This window comes from Bos taurus, chromosome 2, assembly GCF_002263795.3.
Source record: "Bos taurus isolate L1 Dominette 01449 registration number 42190680 breed Hereford chromosome 2, ARS-UCD2.0, whole genome shotgun sequence".
Taxonomy (NCBI): Eukaryota; Metazoa; Chordata; class Mammalia; order Artiodactyla; family Bovidae; genus Bos; species Bos taurus.
The window spans coordinates 47989773-48007809 of NC_037329.1; the positions used below are offsets into that span (position 1 = coordinate 47989773).

The 18037-nt window shown below is 35.2% G+C and overlaps 1 protein-coding gene across 2 annotated transcripts in view; it reads right to left on the minus strand.

The window, feature by feature from the left end:
* Positions 1-18037, minus strand: part of MBD5 (methyl-CpG binding domain protein 5) — a 484478-nt gene that overhangs the window by 292930 nt on the left and 173511 nt on the right. The window lies entirely within an intron of this gene.

The following is an 18037-nucleotide window of genomic DNA, read 5'->3' on the forward strand; positions in this document are numbered from 1 at the left end:
ATACACATAGTGCAAAATGACTACCTCAGTAAGGTTAGTTAACCCATCCACCACCTCACCTAATTATATTTTTTTTGTGTGTTTAAGGTCAGGACATTTACGAACTATTCTCTTTGCAGCTTTCAAGTATATAATACACTAGTATTAACTATAGGCACCATGCTAAATATTAGTTCCCAAGAATGTATTCCACTTGTAACTGGGAATTTGTACCCTTTGAACATTTATACCCTTTTCCCATTTCCTTCACTTCCCAGCCCTTGACAATCACCCTTCTAATCTGCTTCCTTGATTCTGGCTTTTTTTCTTAAAGATTCCATATTATATGTGAGATCATGCAGTGTTTGTCTTTCTCTGTGTGACTTATTTCATTAAGCATAATGCTCTAAAGGTACATCATGTCACAAATGGCAAGATTTCCTTTTTTTTTTTTTAAAAAAGGCTCAATAATATTCATGTATCTGTATCTATATATATTCATGTGTAAATATATATGTGCCATGTAATATCTCACATTTTCATATATATATATATATATATATATATATATATCACATTTTCATTGTCCACTCATTCATTGATGACCACTTAGGTTGTTTCCATATTGTGGTTATTTGTGAATAATGTTGCAATAAGTATGGGTGTACAGGTACACTTCGAGGTAATGATTTCATTTCCTTCCAATATATTCCAGAATTGGGATATATACACAGATGTGGGGCCATATGGTAGGTCTATTTTAATTTTTTCCATAATGGGTGTACCAGTTTACATTCCACTATAGGGTTCCTTTTTTGCCACATCTTTGCCAAAGCATTATTTCTTTATTATTTTTTGTTTGTTTGTTTGCTTTTGGTAACAGCCATTTTTACAGGTACGAGGTGATACCTCACTGTGGTTTTGATTTGCATTTCCCTGATGCTTAGTGATGCTGAACTCCATTTCAGGTACCTGCTGGCCACCCATGTCTTTCTGAAAAATGACTATTAAGGTCCTGTATGTGTGTACGTGTGTGTGTGTGTGTGTGTGTGTGTGTATGTGCACACACAGGCTCAGTTCTATTTGACAATTTGTGACCCCATGGACTGTAGCTATCCAGGCTCCTATGTCCATGGAATTTTCCAGGCAAGAACACTGAAGTGGGTTGCCACTTCCTACTCCAGGGGATCTTCCCACCCTAGGGACTGAACCCCTGTCTCTTGCATCTCCTGCAGTGACAGGTGGATTTTTTTACCACTGTGCGACCTGGGAAGCCCATTCAGGTCCTATGCCTATTTTTAAATCAGATTGTTCATTTTTTGACTCAATATTGAGTTGTATTGAGTTCTTCCGATATTTTGGATATTAACCTCTTATCTGGTACGTGGTCATAAAGAACTTTTAAATTCTCAATGAACAAAAGTGTCAGTCAGGTTTTACCACCAAAATGTACTGAGAGAAAACAAACCTTTTGTATTTCTGAATCTTTTTCCTTTTAGAATTGCCACTGTAGACTTGTATTAACCCTACGCATGGAAACATATTACTATATACTAAATGATAAATCATATCCTTTTATTCATTCATATGCTTCATTATAAATCTTATTCTTAGTCACAGTGTTCAATGATTAAAATCTAAGAACTCTACATATTTGACTCTCAATAAATACAGATAGTAACTTAGTACCCACTATTTGAGGGTCCCATTGTTGACCTATTTCTGTATATTTCCTGGAAGCAGCTCATACAGAGAATTTGGAAAAGAGAGCTTGTATAGTGAGTCACGGAGAAGGCAATGGCACCCCACTCCAGTATTCTTGCCTGGAAAATCCCATGGACGGAGGAGCCTGGTAGGCTGCAGTCCATGGGGTCACTGAGAGTCGGACACGACTAGGCGACTTCACTTTCACTTTTCACTTTCATGCATTGGAGAAGGAAATGGCAACCCACTCCAGTGTTCTTGCCTGGAGAATCCCAGGGATGGGGGAGCCTGGTGGGCTGCCGTCTATGGGGTCACACAGAGTCGGACACGACTGAAGTGACTCAGCATAGCATAGCATAGCATAGTGAATCAAGTGAAGATTCTCTGTCACATGGTACACGGTGTATTCATTCAATGTCTAACTATTGTCTCCAACGTCAAGCCTTACATTGCTTCTAGATGTATCCTACACACTTTCCCTCTTTGCTATTGATTGTGGGTTATTGTTTAAATCCCCTGTATATGTTTGATTCAGTCTTTGATATTTGCCTCCTTTCATTTTCACCTCCCCCACCTTTTATGTTGTCTTACCAGCTATGTTCACTAGATGTTTAATCTGGCTGTTAATTCTTTCAACTTTCTTGATATCTTCTTAAGTATTTGTTTCATAGTCTCATAAAGTTTTGCACACTAAAACAGATGATTAGAAAGACATAAAATCCATAAAATTTTATATATTAAGTTGAAAATAAGTATCATGTTTATCTTTTAAATTGCATAATATAAGCTTAATTTTTAAAAAAGATTAAATAAGAAAATACTCTAAAATGATTCCTGCCTTTAAAATGCTCATTACCAGTCTGTCATCTCAATTTTTATTTTTTATTTATTTATTTATTTTTGCTATACAGTAGGCCCTTGGTGGTTATCCATCTTAAACATGGAAGTTTGTATATGTCAATTCCAAACTCCAGTTCATCCTTCTCTACTCATCTTAATTTTTAAATTGAGACCTATTTTATATTTGCCACCTGCTAAAATACAGTAAAAATAAGAAACACGGTTTATTAAGGATCATTTGATGCTCATGCATTTATATCTAGAATTAACATAAAAACCATGTTCAGCTAAACCTTGGGGGAAACTATCTAAATTTTGTATAAACATAAATCAGCATATATGCATTCCTTTTACAATTATTAAGACGAGAACATTCTATATATTATATCCTATAATTCACTTAAAAAAAAATTTAACAAGGGTATCCTTCCATTATGCCACAGAGATCTACTTTTTAGGAAGGGATGAGACCTAAGTCATGTAGCTGAATTGACTGGAGAAAAACCCATGACTCACTTTTAAATTCAGGAAGAACTCAAGTGGGCTCTTAACACTTTCAGCCAATCAATATAACTTTCTAGTCCATTCAGACTCCCATTTTCCTAGATAACGTTTTCACACCTTCTCTTCTTTGAGTCCTCTCTCTTGCACTCTACATTTGGCCTGTCAGGAATCCAGCTGACAATTTCAAATTACATCCAAAATCGAATGACTTTTCATCGCTTCAACTCCGGATCTAAGGCGCAATTATTTCCAAATTACCTCCCAGGTTTTACTCTTACGCCCCATCAGCCTATTTGTAATACATATAATAGGTAAGATCAGAGCAAGCTTTTCAAAATTTGTCAGATCATGTTACTCCTCTGCTAACAAAGTCTGATTGATATCATTATCTTTCTGGCCCTATATCTACCACTATTCCTCTGCTTAAGACACACTGGCCTCTTAACCCTTTTATTTAAAACATCTGAGATGTTCCTTTCCCAATGAGTCTACACTGGTTGTTCTCCCTATCTCAGAACATTCTTTCCTCACATATCCACATGACTAACTCCCTTGCTTCTTGTACGACTCTCCTTCAATCTGCTCTTTTTTGATAAGACTTACCCTGCTAATCCTATTTAGTGGTGCAACAGTTCAGTTCAGTTCAGTCGCTCAGTCGTGTCCGACTCTTTGCGACCCCATGAATCGCAGCATGCCAGGCTTCCCTGTCCATCACCAACTCCCGGAGTTCACTCAGACTCACGTCCATCATGTCGGTGATGCCATCCAGATATCTCATCCTCTGTCGTCCCTTTCTCCTCCTACCCCCAATCCCTCCCAGCATCAGAGTCTTTTCCAATGAGTCAACTCTTCACAGGAGGTGGCCAAAGTACTGGAGTTTCAGCTTTAGCATCATTTCTTCCAAATAAATCCCAGGGCTGATCTCCTTTAGGATGGACTGGTTGGATCTCCTTGCAGTCCAAGGGACTCTCAAGAGTCTTCTCCAACACCACAGTTCAAAATCATCAATTCTTTGGCGCTCAGCTTTCTTCACGGTCCAACTCTCACATCCATGCATGACTACTGGAAAAACCATAGCTTTGACTAGACGGACCTGAGAATGAATGAAAACATTGATTTTCTGAATGTTGAGCTTTAAGCCAACTTTTTCACTCTCCTCTTTCACTTTCATCAAGAGCTTTTTGGTTCCTCTTCACTTTCTGCCATAAGGGTGGTGTCATCGGTATATCTGAGGTTATTGATATTTCTCCCGGCAATCTTGATTCCAGCTTGTGCTTCTTCCAGCCCAGGGTTTCTCATGATCTACTCTGCATATAAGTTAAATAAGCAGGGTGACAATATACAGTCTTGACGTACTCCTTTTCCTATTTGGAACCAGTCTGTTGTTCCATGTCAAGTTCTAACTGTTGCTTCCTGACCTGCATATAGGTTTCTCAAGCGGCAGGTCAGGTGGTCTGGTATTTCCGTCTCTTGAAGAATTTTCCACAGTTTATTTTGATCCACATAGTCAAAGGCTCTGGCATAGTCAATAAAGCAGAAACAGATGTTTTTCTGGAACTCTCTTGCTTTTTCCATGATCCAGTGGATGTTGGTAATTTGATCTCTGGTTCCTCTGCCTTTTCTAAAACCAGTTTGAACATCTGGAAGTTCGCGGTTCACATACTGCTGAAGCCTGGTTTGGAGAATTTTGAGCATTACTTTGCTAGCGTGTGAGATGAGTGCAATTGTACGGTAGTTTGAGCATTCTTTGGCATTGCCTTTCTTTTGGATTAGAATGAAAACTGACCTTTTCCTGTCCTGTGGCCACTGCTGATTTTTCCAAATTTGCTGGCATATTGAGTGCAGGACTTTCACAGCATCGTCTTTCAGGATTTGAAAGAGCTCAACTGGAATTCCATCACCTCCACTAGTTAGCACATGGTTATTTTCAAATGTCTGTCTCCCATCACTTGAATGTAGGCTCCATAAGGGTTCAGATTTTTATGTTTTGTTCACTAATCCCAAAACCTAAAACAGTGCTGGCACAAAGCAGGCCCTCAATAAATATTTGAGAAAAAGTGAACAAAAGTTTACTCATTTAATATTAGTTAAGATAGGTATTTATTTAAAAAATTTTTAAGTTTAAAATATTTTATAGTAAAATTTACCTCCCATTATGGTTCTCTAATTCCTATTCTCTCCCCATGAAATAATATCATCACTGATATTATTTCCTTGTGTGTCCTTGCAGTGATTTTTTCTGCATAAATAAGCATATATAAATGAACACTCTGTCCCTTATTATACTGTATGTACTGTTAGGCATTGGTAAGGTTGTACTTTTAAGTATAATTTGAAAAACTGAATAGACCATGAAGATTTTTCTTTATTAGAAATAACAAGGCTCCTGGTTTGTTTTTAACAGCTGCATAGTATTTCATCTGGATATCTCACAGTTAAATCCATTGTACATAGATACACATTTGGTTTCTCCAACATTTGGTATTAAATATTTCTAAGAATAACTTTCTACCTGTCTCAAAAGTAATGTATCAGTGGATAAACTGCAAGAAGTAATTAACTAGGCCCATGGAAAATGTGTTTTTCTAATTTTGACAGATACTGCCAATTTTCCTCCATATGATTTGTATCAATTTACATTCCACCAGAAACATAAAATAATGCCTCCTTTTTCACAAAAACTATTATATCAAATTTTAAGAATTTGGGAAATCCCAATATGTGACAAGTAGTATTTCACAGTGGCTTTTATTAAGAGTGAAGCTGAAATTTTCATGTGCTTAAGAGGCATGTGTTTCTTTTTTCTATAAACAGTTTATATACTCTGCCATTTGTCTGATAGTAAAGTTGGTCTTTTATCTTCTTGCATTTTTTAGGTTTAGTTAAAAAAACAGGCACTTTGGTGTTTGGAAGGTTGGACAGCCACATGTAAATCAATGACATTCAAATACTCTCTCAGACCATACACAAAAATAAACTCAAAATGGCTTTAGGACTTAAAAGACATGATACCATAAATTTTTCATAAGAGAGTACAGGTAAACATTCTCTGACATAAATTGTAGCAATATTTTCTTAGGTCAATTTCCCAAGGGAAAAGAAATAAAAGCAAAAATAAACTAATGGGATTTAATCAAATTTACAAGCTTTTGCACAGCAAAAGAAACCATTAACAACAAAAAGAGAACGTATGAACTGAGAGAAAATATTTGCAAATGATGTGACCAACAGGCCTTAATTTCCAAAATACACTAACAGTTCATACAACTAAATAATAACAAACAACTCAATCAAAAAATGGGCAGAAGACCTAAAGAGAAAGAAGACATACAGATGTTTTCCAAAGGAGACATACAGATGGCAAATAAGCACATGAAACAATGCTTAAAGCTGCTAATTATTAGAGAAATGCAAATAAAAACTATGATGAGGAATCACCTCTGTTCAGAATGGCCATCATTAAAAAGTCTATAATTAATAAATGTGGGAGAGGGTATGGAGTAAATGGAAACTTCCTATACTGTTAGTAAGAATATAAATTGATGTGGCCCCTGTGGGCAACAGTATGGAAGTTTCTTAAGAAACTAAAAATAGAATTACCATGTGATCCAGCAATCCCACTACTGAACATATATTTGGAAAAGATTAAAAAGTCTAATTCAAAAAGATATATGCACTGCAATGTTCAGAGAAGCACTATTTACAATTGTTAAGATATGGAACGAATACAAGTGTCAATCAACAGAGGAATAGATAAAGAAGATGTGGTACACACACACAAAGGAATATTACTTAGTCACAAAAAAGAATGAAATAATGCCATTTACAGCAATATGGATGGACCTAGAGATCATCATATTAAGTGAAGGCCAGAAAAAGAAATATAAAATATCATATGATACCACTTACATGTAGAATCTAAAAAAATGATACAAATGAACTTATAAAACAGAAACAGACTCAGAGACATAGAAAGAAAATTATCATTTCCAAAGAGGAAAGAAGAGGAAGGATAAATTAGGCATTTGAGAATAACAGATACACACCACTATATGTAAAATAGATTAAAAATAATCAGATCCTATTGTATAGCAGCAGGAGCAATACTTACTATCTTGTAATAATATATAACGGGAAAGAATTTGAAAAAGAATACATCTGTATCCATATGAAACTGACTCACTTTGCTATATAAAACTTATATATGCCAATTATACTCCATATGATTTGTGTCAATTTATATTCCACCAAGAATGTATATATATCTCTCTGAATCACTTTGCTATATATCTGAAATGAACACATTTTAAATCAACTATAATAAAATAGTTTTTAAAAAATTAGCCACTTCAGTAAGAATTACAAACTTGTTTTTAATATAGTCTTTTGATTTTGGTTGTGTGTGTTGAAAAATGTGATCAAATTTATTAATCATGTCATTTTGTGGCTTCTAGATCTTGTTTTGAAGAGATTTTCTACTTTAAAGACATAAGAAAAAAAAACACTCCTGTTTGCTTGAGTATCTGTGATGCAATATTTTACATTTAAGTATTTGATCCATTTATAATATACTTTGGCATATGGTGTGAGATATGGATTCAGCTTTTCTTTCCAGATGGCTGTGCAGTTGTCTCAAAATGTATTAAGCAATACAACTTTTCCCACTGATATGAGATGCCATCTTTATCATTTTCAATATTCTTGCATTTATTAAATCTATTGCTGAAGTTTATAATCCTGTTTATTTTGTAATTTCATGCACCAATAAAGCCTTTTTCAATTAGGTTTCTGTGAGAGAATTAAATTATAAAAAACATGTAACTAAAATATGTGAGAACACTGTCCTTGATTAATCCAGGTGAGCCCTAAATGCAATTACAAGAGTTCTTATAAGAGAAAATCAGACACACAGAAATGGAGAAGGCAATGTGGCCATGGAGCCCATGGTTGAAGTGATGCTGTGGCCATAAGACAAGGAATGCTAGCAGCCACCAAAAACTTGAAGAGGTGAGGAAGGGGTCCCCCTAGAACCTTCACAGGAATAACAGCCCTTGGTTTCGATTTGGGCCCAGTGACACTGCTTTAAGACTTCTGGCATCTGCTTCAGGCTCTACTACAAAGCCACAGTCATCAAGATAGTATGGTACTGGCACAAAGACAGAAATATAGATCAATGGAACAAAATAGAAAGCCCAGAGATAAATCCATGCATGTATGGACACCCTATCTTTGACAAAGGAGGCAAGAATATACAATGGATTAAAGACAATCTCTTTAACAAGTGGTGCTGGGAAAACTGGTCAACCACTTGTAAAAGAATGAAACTAGAACACTTTCTAACACCATAACAAAAAAATAAACTCAAAATGGATTAAAGATCTAAACGTAAGACCAGAAACTATAAAACTCCTAGAGAACATAGGCAAAACACTCTCTGACATACATCACAGCAGGATCCTCTATGACCCATCTCCCAGAATATTGGAAATAAAAGCAAAAATAAACAAATGGGACCTATTTAAACTTAAAAGCTTCTGCACAACAAAGGAAACTATAAACAAGGTGAAAAGGCAGCCTTCAGAATGGTAGAAAATAACAGCAAATGAAGCAACTGACAAACAACTAATCTCAAAAATATACAAGCAACTCCTACAGCTCAATTCCAGAAAAATAAATGACCCAATCAAAAAATGGGCCAAAGAACTAAATAGACATTTCTCCAAAGAAGACATACAGATGGCTAACAAACACATGAAAAGATGCTCAACATCACTCATTATCAAATAAATGCAAATCAAAACCACTATGAGGTACCATTTCACACCAGTCAGAATGGCTGCGATCCAAAAGTCTACAAGCAATAAATGCTGGAGAGGGTGTGGAGAAAAGGGAACCCTCTTACACTGTTGGTGGGAATGCAAACTAGTACAGCCACTATGAAGAACAGTGTGGAGATTCCTTAAAAAACTGGAAATAGAACTGCCTATGATCCAGCAATCCCACTGCTGGGCATATACACTGAGGAAACCAGAATTGAAAGAGATACGTGTACCCCAATGTTCATCACAGCACTGTTTATAATAGCCAGGACACGGAAGCAATCTAGATGTCCATCAGCAGATGAATGGATAAGAAAGCTGCAGTACATATATACAATGGAGTATAACTCAGCCATTAAAAAGAATACATTTGAATCAGTTCTAGTGAGGCGGATGAAAATGGAGCCTATTATACAGAGTGAAGTAAGCCAGAAAGAAAAACACCAACATAGTATACTAACGCATATATATGGAATTTAGAAAGATGGTAACAATAATTCTGTACACGAGACAGCAAATGAGACACTGATGTATAGAACAGTCTTTTAGACTCTGTGGGAGAGGGAGAGGGTGGGATGATTTGGGAGAATGGCATTGAAACATGTATAATATCATATATGAAATGAGTTGCCAGTCCAGGTTCGATGCACGATACTGGATGCTTGGGGCTGGTGCACTGGGATGAACCAGAGGGATGGTACGGGGAGGGAGGAGGGAGGAGGGTTCAGGATGGGGAACATGCGTATACCTATGGTGGATTCATGTTGATATATGGCAAAACCAGTACAATATTGCAAAGTTATAAAATAAAATAAATTAAAAAATAAACAAAATAAAATAAAATACAAAAAAAAAAAGAATTGAAAATAAAGTGTTATGGGAGAATAAAAAAAAAAAAAGACTTCTGGCATCTGGAACTGTGAGAGAATAAAAATCTGTTGTATTAACCCCTAAATTTGTGATAATTGTTATAGAAGTCATAGGAAAATAATAAACAATATTCTTAAATTTGTGGCACATAAATAATATATGTAGGCAAAATATGGCACTAGGGCTTAATCTAAAATTACTGTTATACATGAAAATTATCTATATGATGACATTGATCTTGTAGTACAATAACTTAGTGAATTCTATTATTTCTAGTAGCCTGTCAATTGATTAAATAAAATCCACTGGATGGTAGTTCTAGGTATATAATCATATGATCTGCACATAGAGCTTTTCACTTTATCTTTCTAAATTTCATTTTAAAGTTCTAATATTTTTCTCTTGGCTTTTCCCCTTATCACAATGTTAAATAATAATCATGACAGTGGGCATCTTGCAAAGGTCCTGATTTGTGCAAATGCTTTCAATGTTTCCTCATTCTTCTCTCACCTCCACGCCTGGCTGACCTGTTTTGGACTGAGTGAATGAATAAACTTTCCAAGTCTAGTGTGTTTTTGACTATTTTCCCTTGTACCTGCATTGTTTTTGCTTTGTATATGTTGGCGCCACGTTATTATTTGGTTTGTAGATATTTGTAATTGCTACATCTTCATTGTGAACTGCATTTTTTGTATTAAAAATGACTTTATTCATCTCACTTGATGTTTGAGCTGATTCATCTGGTCTGACATTAAGTATTTGCTTGCCTTTGTTGTTCAGTCGCTCAATCATGTCCAACTCTTTGTGACCCCATTAACTGTAGCATGCCAGGGTTCCCTGTCCTTCACTATCTCCCTGAGATTGCTGAAACTCATATCCATTGAATCAGTGATGTCATACAACCATCTCATTTTCTGTCACCCCCTTCTCCTGTTGCCCTGAATCTTTCCCAGCTTCAGGGTCTCTTTCAATGAGTCAGCAGTTTGTATGAGACAGACCAAGTACTGGAGCTTCAGTTTCAACATCAGTCCTTCTGATGAATATTCAGGGGTGATTTCCTTTAGGATTGACTATTTTGATATACTTGCAGTCCAAGAGACTCTCAAGAGTCTTCTATAACACCACAGGTTGAAAGCATCAATTCTTTAGCACTCAGACTTCTTAATGGTCCAATTCTCGCATCCGTAGGGGACTACAGGAAAAACCATAGCTTTGATTATATAGACCTTCGTCAGCAAAGTGATGTCTCTGCTTTTTAATGTGCTATCTAGATTTGTCATCACTTTTCTTCCAAGAAGCAACCATCTTTTAATTTCGTGACTGCAGTCACCATCCGCAGTCATTTTGGAGCCCAAGAAAATGAAATCTGTCACTGTTTCCACTTTTCCTTCATCTATTTGCCATGAAGTGATGGACCAGATGCCACAATCTTTGTTTTTTGAATGTTGCTTGCCTTTAGCTGGCTTAATTTTTTATCCTTTAGTTTTCAACATTTTAAAAGCAATTTATTGTGTTACCTGCATATGGCATTTTCCTCTGTGATTTAGTTCAAAATCCACTGTCTAAAATACCAACACAAGCCAAAAACCCATTGACATTAATGTTTTCTCTTGGCTGATTCCCTTCAGTACAATGTTAAATGATAATTGTGACACCTAGCATCTAATTGCTTTTCACTTTTTAATATTTTAACTTGTTTTAGGGATTTTTTTTCTAAAGAAAATATTTAACATTAGTTATCTCATTTTTCTTCAGGTGTAGTTTCTCTGCACATACCTTTGTTCCAGTAGTTATGATCTTATAATGATAACTTTATGAAACTCTGTATTTATTAACTTATATAATTTATACAGCTTTGTTTTTTATTTCTCTATCCAAAATCTATTCGTTTACTTCTACGAGCAATAAAGATATTAGCATATTTCCTGTTACTCTGTCCTTCTCTTTCTTTCCTTCACTATATTTCAGTTAGTATTTTTTTAGTATTTTTCTCTGTACTGTTAAACTCTGCTTATACTTTTATTATTTGCATCTTCATGGACATTCTTTGACTTGCGAGTATTAAAGAAGTGGAAATCAACAAACTTAAACTACAAAACCCAGCAAGAAAAGGAGAGGAAAAGAGGTCAAGGTAATACGTCATTTCTATTTTAAGGGAATAGAATACAGTGTTTCCATTTTTTTTCTCGTCTGTATTTTATAGCTAAATCCTTTCAGTGCTTACTGCTCATCTTTCTGTGGTAATTTTTAGGTTATTTCAATGTAAGTGCCAGCAGTTCATCTTCTAATTTTTTTCAAAATAATATTCATTGAGTTCAAAACTATCTGTAGTCTTTACACCCAAAGACACTTAGAATTTAAAATATAAAATGCTTTTATTTCTATATGATCATATAGATGTTACTCCACTGTCAACTGGCCCTAAGAGTTGATGTGGATAAATGAAAGAAGACCAAATATTTTCTCCCTTTACCTTCCAATCAGTAATTTAATCATTCTTCATGCTTGACGTTTGTAAGTTCATGAATCTTGGTTTTGAAAGTTCTAGGTTAAAATTTCCCATGGCCTTTTCCAAATGTGGATTCAAATTATCTTCTATTTTACAAAAGATACTAAATTTTAACTTTAAATATTTATTATCTTTTTTCTTTATTGTCTATCTCAATTTACCTACTTTCACATATTAGCACACAAAATTTTCTCTATAATTATTTATTTATTTGGCTTATTTTATTAATTCTTTTTATTTGAATCTTTTATATACTTAAAAGTACTTTCCATAATATCTAGCCACTCTTCTGTTCTTTCCGGTTTCATCTTTTTCTTAATTTATTTTTCACTTGGAGGATAATTGTTTTACAATGTTATATTAGTTTCTGCTGTACAACAACATGAATCAGCTATAATTATACATATATCCTGTCCCTCCCCTCCCGTCATCCTACCCTTCTCAGTCATCACAGAGTGGCAGGTTGGGCTCCCTGTGTTATATAGCAACTTCTAGCCAGCTATCTATTTTACACATGGTTGCTGCTGCTGCTGCTAAGTCGCTTCAGTCGTGTCCGACTCTGTGCGACCCCATGGACAGCAGCCCAACCAGGCTTCCCTGTCCCTGGGATTCTCCAGGCAAGAAAACTGGAGTGGGTTGCCATTTCCTTCTCCAATGCATGAAAGCGAAGAGTGAAACTGAAGTCACTCAGTCGTGTCTGACTCTTAGCGACCCCATGGACTGTAGCCCACCAGGCTCCTCCATCCATGGGATTTTCCAGGCAAGAGTACGCACCCCACTCCAGTACTCTTGCCTGGAAAATCCCATGGACGGAAGAGCCATAGGCTGCAGTCCATGGGGCTGCAAAGAGTCGGACACAACTGAGCGACTTTCACTTTTTAGCATATATATGTTGATGCTACTTTCTCTATTCCTCTCATTCCTTCCTTCCCCCACACAGACTTGTGTCCACAAGTCTGTTCTCTATATCTGCATTTCCACTGCTTTCCTGAAAATAGGTTCATTGTACCATCTTTCTAAATTCCATATATATATGTGTGTTAATATTATACTGTATTTGTTTTTCTCTAAGTTACTTCACTCCTTATAATAGGCTCTAGGTTCATCCACCTCACTAGAACTGACTCAAATTTGTTCTTTTTTATGGCTGAATAATATTCCATTTGTATATATGTACTACATCTTCTTTATCCATTCATCTGTTGATGGGTATCTTGCTTCCATGTCCTAGCTATTGTAAAGAGTGCTGCTATGAACAATGGGGTACGCGTGTCTTCCTCAATTATGATTTTGTCAAGATATACACCCAGTAGTGGGATTGCTGGGTCATACGGTAGTTTTATTCTTAGTTTTTAAAGGAATTTCCATATTGTTTTCCATAGTGGCTATATCAATTTACATTCCCACCAACAGTATAAGAGAGTTCCCTTTTCTCCACACCCTCTCCAGCATTTATTGCTTGTAAATTTTTTGATGATGGCCATTCTGACTGGTGTAAGGTGATAACTCATTGTGGTTTTGATGTGCAATTCTTTAAGAATTAGAAAAAAAGATATTGAGCATCACATTATTGGTATCTTCCATTTTATATTTGAAGTATCTACTGAAGTTTGTTTTGTCCAGCTCATCTTCTGTCATTTTACAACGTATTTCCAGAGTCCTTGCTTTCTGGATTAGTTTTGCTCCTAGAGTTGATTGCTTTATTCATTTTCTCTCATCTCCTTCTCTTTGTGTCCTATCCATCCCTCCCTGTCTGTTTCCTTTTCTTTCTTTATGAAGAAACCAATTCAATGTTTTCAGTAATATTAGGATTCAGTTGTAATACCCATATGCTGAAACAGGCAAAAGGAGCTGAGACCTAATAGGAGCCACATGAACGACTGAACTGAGAGAATAAATGGAGAAGTAATTTAGGAGAAATGTAGTGGTAGAGGACACCATGGAGTGGATCTCAGAAAATGATGGCAAAAAGTATGCCCTGAAGGTACATAACATACCCTAAGTTGCCAAAGGCCTTGTTTTTAATCACAGGTATGGGGACAGAGGTGAGTTGAGTTGGCAGCAGAATCCAGTAGACCCAGTTAGATTTAGAAAAGTAAAGAAGGTAGGAGCTATACAAATAGTACACAAACAAGTCATTTTTACAGGAAATATTTTGTGTCTGTGGCAGCAGAGAAGACTAGTCCTTGGAAAGCAAACTTGAAACAATACCCCAGACCCTTCCCACCAACACATACATACATACATACATACATACATACAACCCCATGTGCACGCCAGGTAAAACCATTACATCCAGTCATGAGTAATAAAAGGAAGACTAGCACAGCATTGATAACAAAGGTACTCTAAGCAAATGAAAAGAAATAGCAAAACATAGCATTAGGCAGCAACTGATCAATAGAAAAATGTTACTACAATGCAACAGAGAGGCTGGAAAATTGAAAAATTTCATTTGTCATTTGCATTTCTTCTTTGATAAACTATATGTTTAAGTATTTTATAAAAAATGGGTTGTCTTTTCCATATTGAATTGTTGACACTCTTTGTATGTTAAGAAAATCAGCATCTTCCTTGTTGTAGCTACCAACTATTAATTCTTAGGTTTTGAACTGCCTTTGAATTTATAGACTTTTCTAATTATTTATAACATTTTAGTAAAAATTACAAATCTATTATTTTATGGCTTTTAAAGAGTTGCTTCTAAAACAAAATACTGAAGTCATAGCTATGTTTTCCAAAGATATTTTAAATTTCACAAAGCACATCCATTCCATGTGATTTGTAGGTTCAAAACCTACCAATGGCTTATTGAATAGTTAAAACCTAAACTTTAAATTCCTTAATAAGACCTCTAAGTCCATTACACATCTTGGTCCTGTAAGATTCTTTTTATGGGAGATACATAAAGTTTAAGTAAGAAAGGATTAAAAAGAAATAAAGTACACTATGAAACTGTGTTAGAAAAACTGAATTAAGATCTTAGGTATAAACATTAAAATGCATCAAAAATTATAATAACTATTATGTTATTGATCATTTCCTTTTGTTATTAGATCTGTGAACTCTCTGCTTATGCTATTATTTTTTGTTTTTGTTAATGAAAATATCTTTATTCTTCCAATAATAAATAATTATAAGAAAGTTTCAAACTCTTGAGATAAGTGAAAATCTTCTAAAGTTAACTGTAATTTGGTATATACTGTACAGGACATTAGACTAGATGACTGCCTGTTTTTTTCTGAAAACTTACCTTCCCTGAACATAATAACCTTACTTAGTCTTTTTCAAAATATTTACCTTTTACACAGCCTTGAGATACATAACCAGTACGTAAAAGGTTTTAAGAGATGTAAAGACGTCAGTTCGGAGAAGGCAATGGCACCCCACTCCAGTACTCTTGCCTGGAAAATCCCATGGACGGAGGAGCCTGGTGGGCTGCAGTCGATGGGGTTGCTAAGAGTCGGACATGACTGAGCGACTTCACTTTCACTTTTCACTTTCATGCCTTGGAGAAGGCAATGGCAACCCACTCCAGTATTCTTGCCTGGAGAATCCCAGGGACGGGGGAGCCTGGTGGGCTGCCGTCTATGGGGTCGCACAGTGTCGGACACGACTGAAGCAACTTAGCAGCAGCAGCAAAGACGTCAGTTAAGAGCACTGTTAACTAAAGTTTCTGGTTATAGAATAGAAAACTAATGGAGCTCAGGATTAATCTAGGTATGTGTTAGTGGGAGTTTAAGTCAAGCAAGATTGGGCATATCAGACCAATGATGAGGGTTAAAACATTAAATTCCTGGTCAGTTCAAAAAGAAAGTGACTATTACATGGCTGAGATGTGGACACTGAGACTGTCCAAGTATTTCCTGACTAAAAGAAAAGTGGGTCTGGGGTACACTGGTAGGTGGGGAGACCATCAGGTGTTACTGGTACCCAAAGCTGAAGAGAAAACTTAAATAGATCAGAAAGCATTAAAGACATAAATAGCATTCAAAGACATCTCTCAACCAGATACTTTACATATGAGTTTTAGCACACAATAAAGAAACAGTAAATTCATATTATATAAAGCTATACTAGAAAATAAAAAAGAGTAAAAAATTGCTCATCTCATTTTATAAGGCTGGTGTAATCTTAATTGCAAAACCAGACAAGGAAAATGAAGCACAAAAGTATAGTACTTTTCACTTAAGAATGTAGATTCTAAAATCCTAAATAAAATATCTGCTAACCAAATACTATAATGTATGAAAATAAGGCACCATGAGATACACAGCACAATCCATTTATGCATATTAAAATTTCATGTGTATAAGTGGGGGAAAAGGCAGGATAGAGATATAGTTAAGATGAGTTCAGCCATGAGGTAACTGTTGAAGCTGAGACATGGGCACACGAAAGTTCATGATATTATGCTCCCTTTTCTTTTTTATTTGAAATTTTCCATTAAAAAAATATATAAAATAATGTTATAAAAATACATATAAACAAGAGAGAACAGTGCAACAGATATTAGACTACATATGAGAATGATTTTCTATGAGTTCAGGTCAGCAGCATGATAATGGAAATGAGAATAAAAGAAAATATACAAATAAAACAAGTGCTTTGCATGGACCAGAACTCTACTTTCTATGCAAACGTTACAGTAAAAAGGGAACCTCTCTTTTAAAAAAATTAAGAAGGATCTATCACTATGGAGATAAAGGAACTATAAAAATAACTGCGTAACTATTATAATTCAGAAAACAATTGAATAGCTATTCTAAGCAACCAACTCATCACATAAAAGTATAGATGGATTACAAGTAAGTAATATCATTTATATTTTCAAGAAAAGTCATTTCTGACAATAATATCATAAAAAACTAGCAAAAACTCACCAAGATGGTAATCAGAAATTAAGGAGAAAAAATAAACTCTAAGTACTTGTACTCTCCAAGAATGAAGAAATATAGAACAAAGGAAAATAACTCCTGCACCAGAGGTTGTATACTGTTTTATTTGATTCACACAGTAGCAAAAGTGGAAACTGTCACAGGAAGTTTTATGCTGTTTTTGAAAAATTAGGACTTTTCAATTTCTGTTATTTCTAGTTTCTTCTGGAAAAAAAGTCATGAGATTTGATATTACTGGTCTCTTATCCCCACTTAAAAAGGATTTTAGAGCTAAATAGAAGTGCCCTAATCATTAAGAGGTTACACACTCTCCAAGGTTCCATTGTACCTATCTGACCCTCAAAATAATTATTATTTTTAAAAATGTTAATTGAAGGATAATTGCTTTCCAGAATTTTGTCATTTTCTGTCATACATCAACAAGGATCAGCCATAGGTACACCCATGTCACCTCCCTCCTGAACCACACAAAATTAAAGTACCCTTTTTTCATTTTGTGCTCTGTATCTCACTCAAAATTTTACCAAATGTATTCAGAATTTACTTAGTAACATAAGCATGTAAGCAGTCATGGGAGACATGAACAGAATATGGTAAGTGAAAGTGTATCGTAGGTCAAGACAAATCTTCAGGAGCTCAAGAAATAGTGAAAAAGAAGTCAGGCATTCAGAAGTAATACTATGAGTGTTTGAAACTGTCACAGGTTTTTTTTTTTTTGGAATGGCTGAAAAGCAAGCTCTTAACATGGTTAAAGACATAAATATTATTAAAAAATACAGTGCATAGCAGGTTCTGAAAAATTATTTTTTCAAGTTAACCTCTGAGTTGTGCACCCAGTTTTGATGGATGCTACTTAATATCTTCTTCATTCTTTTTAATTACTTTGCATTCTTCCATAATACATCAATTTTATC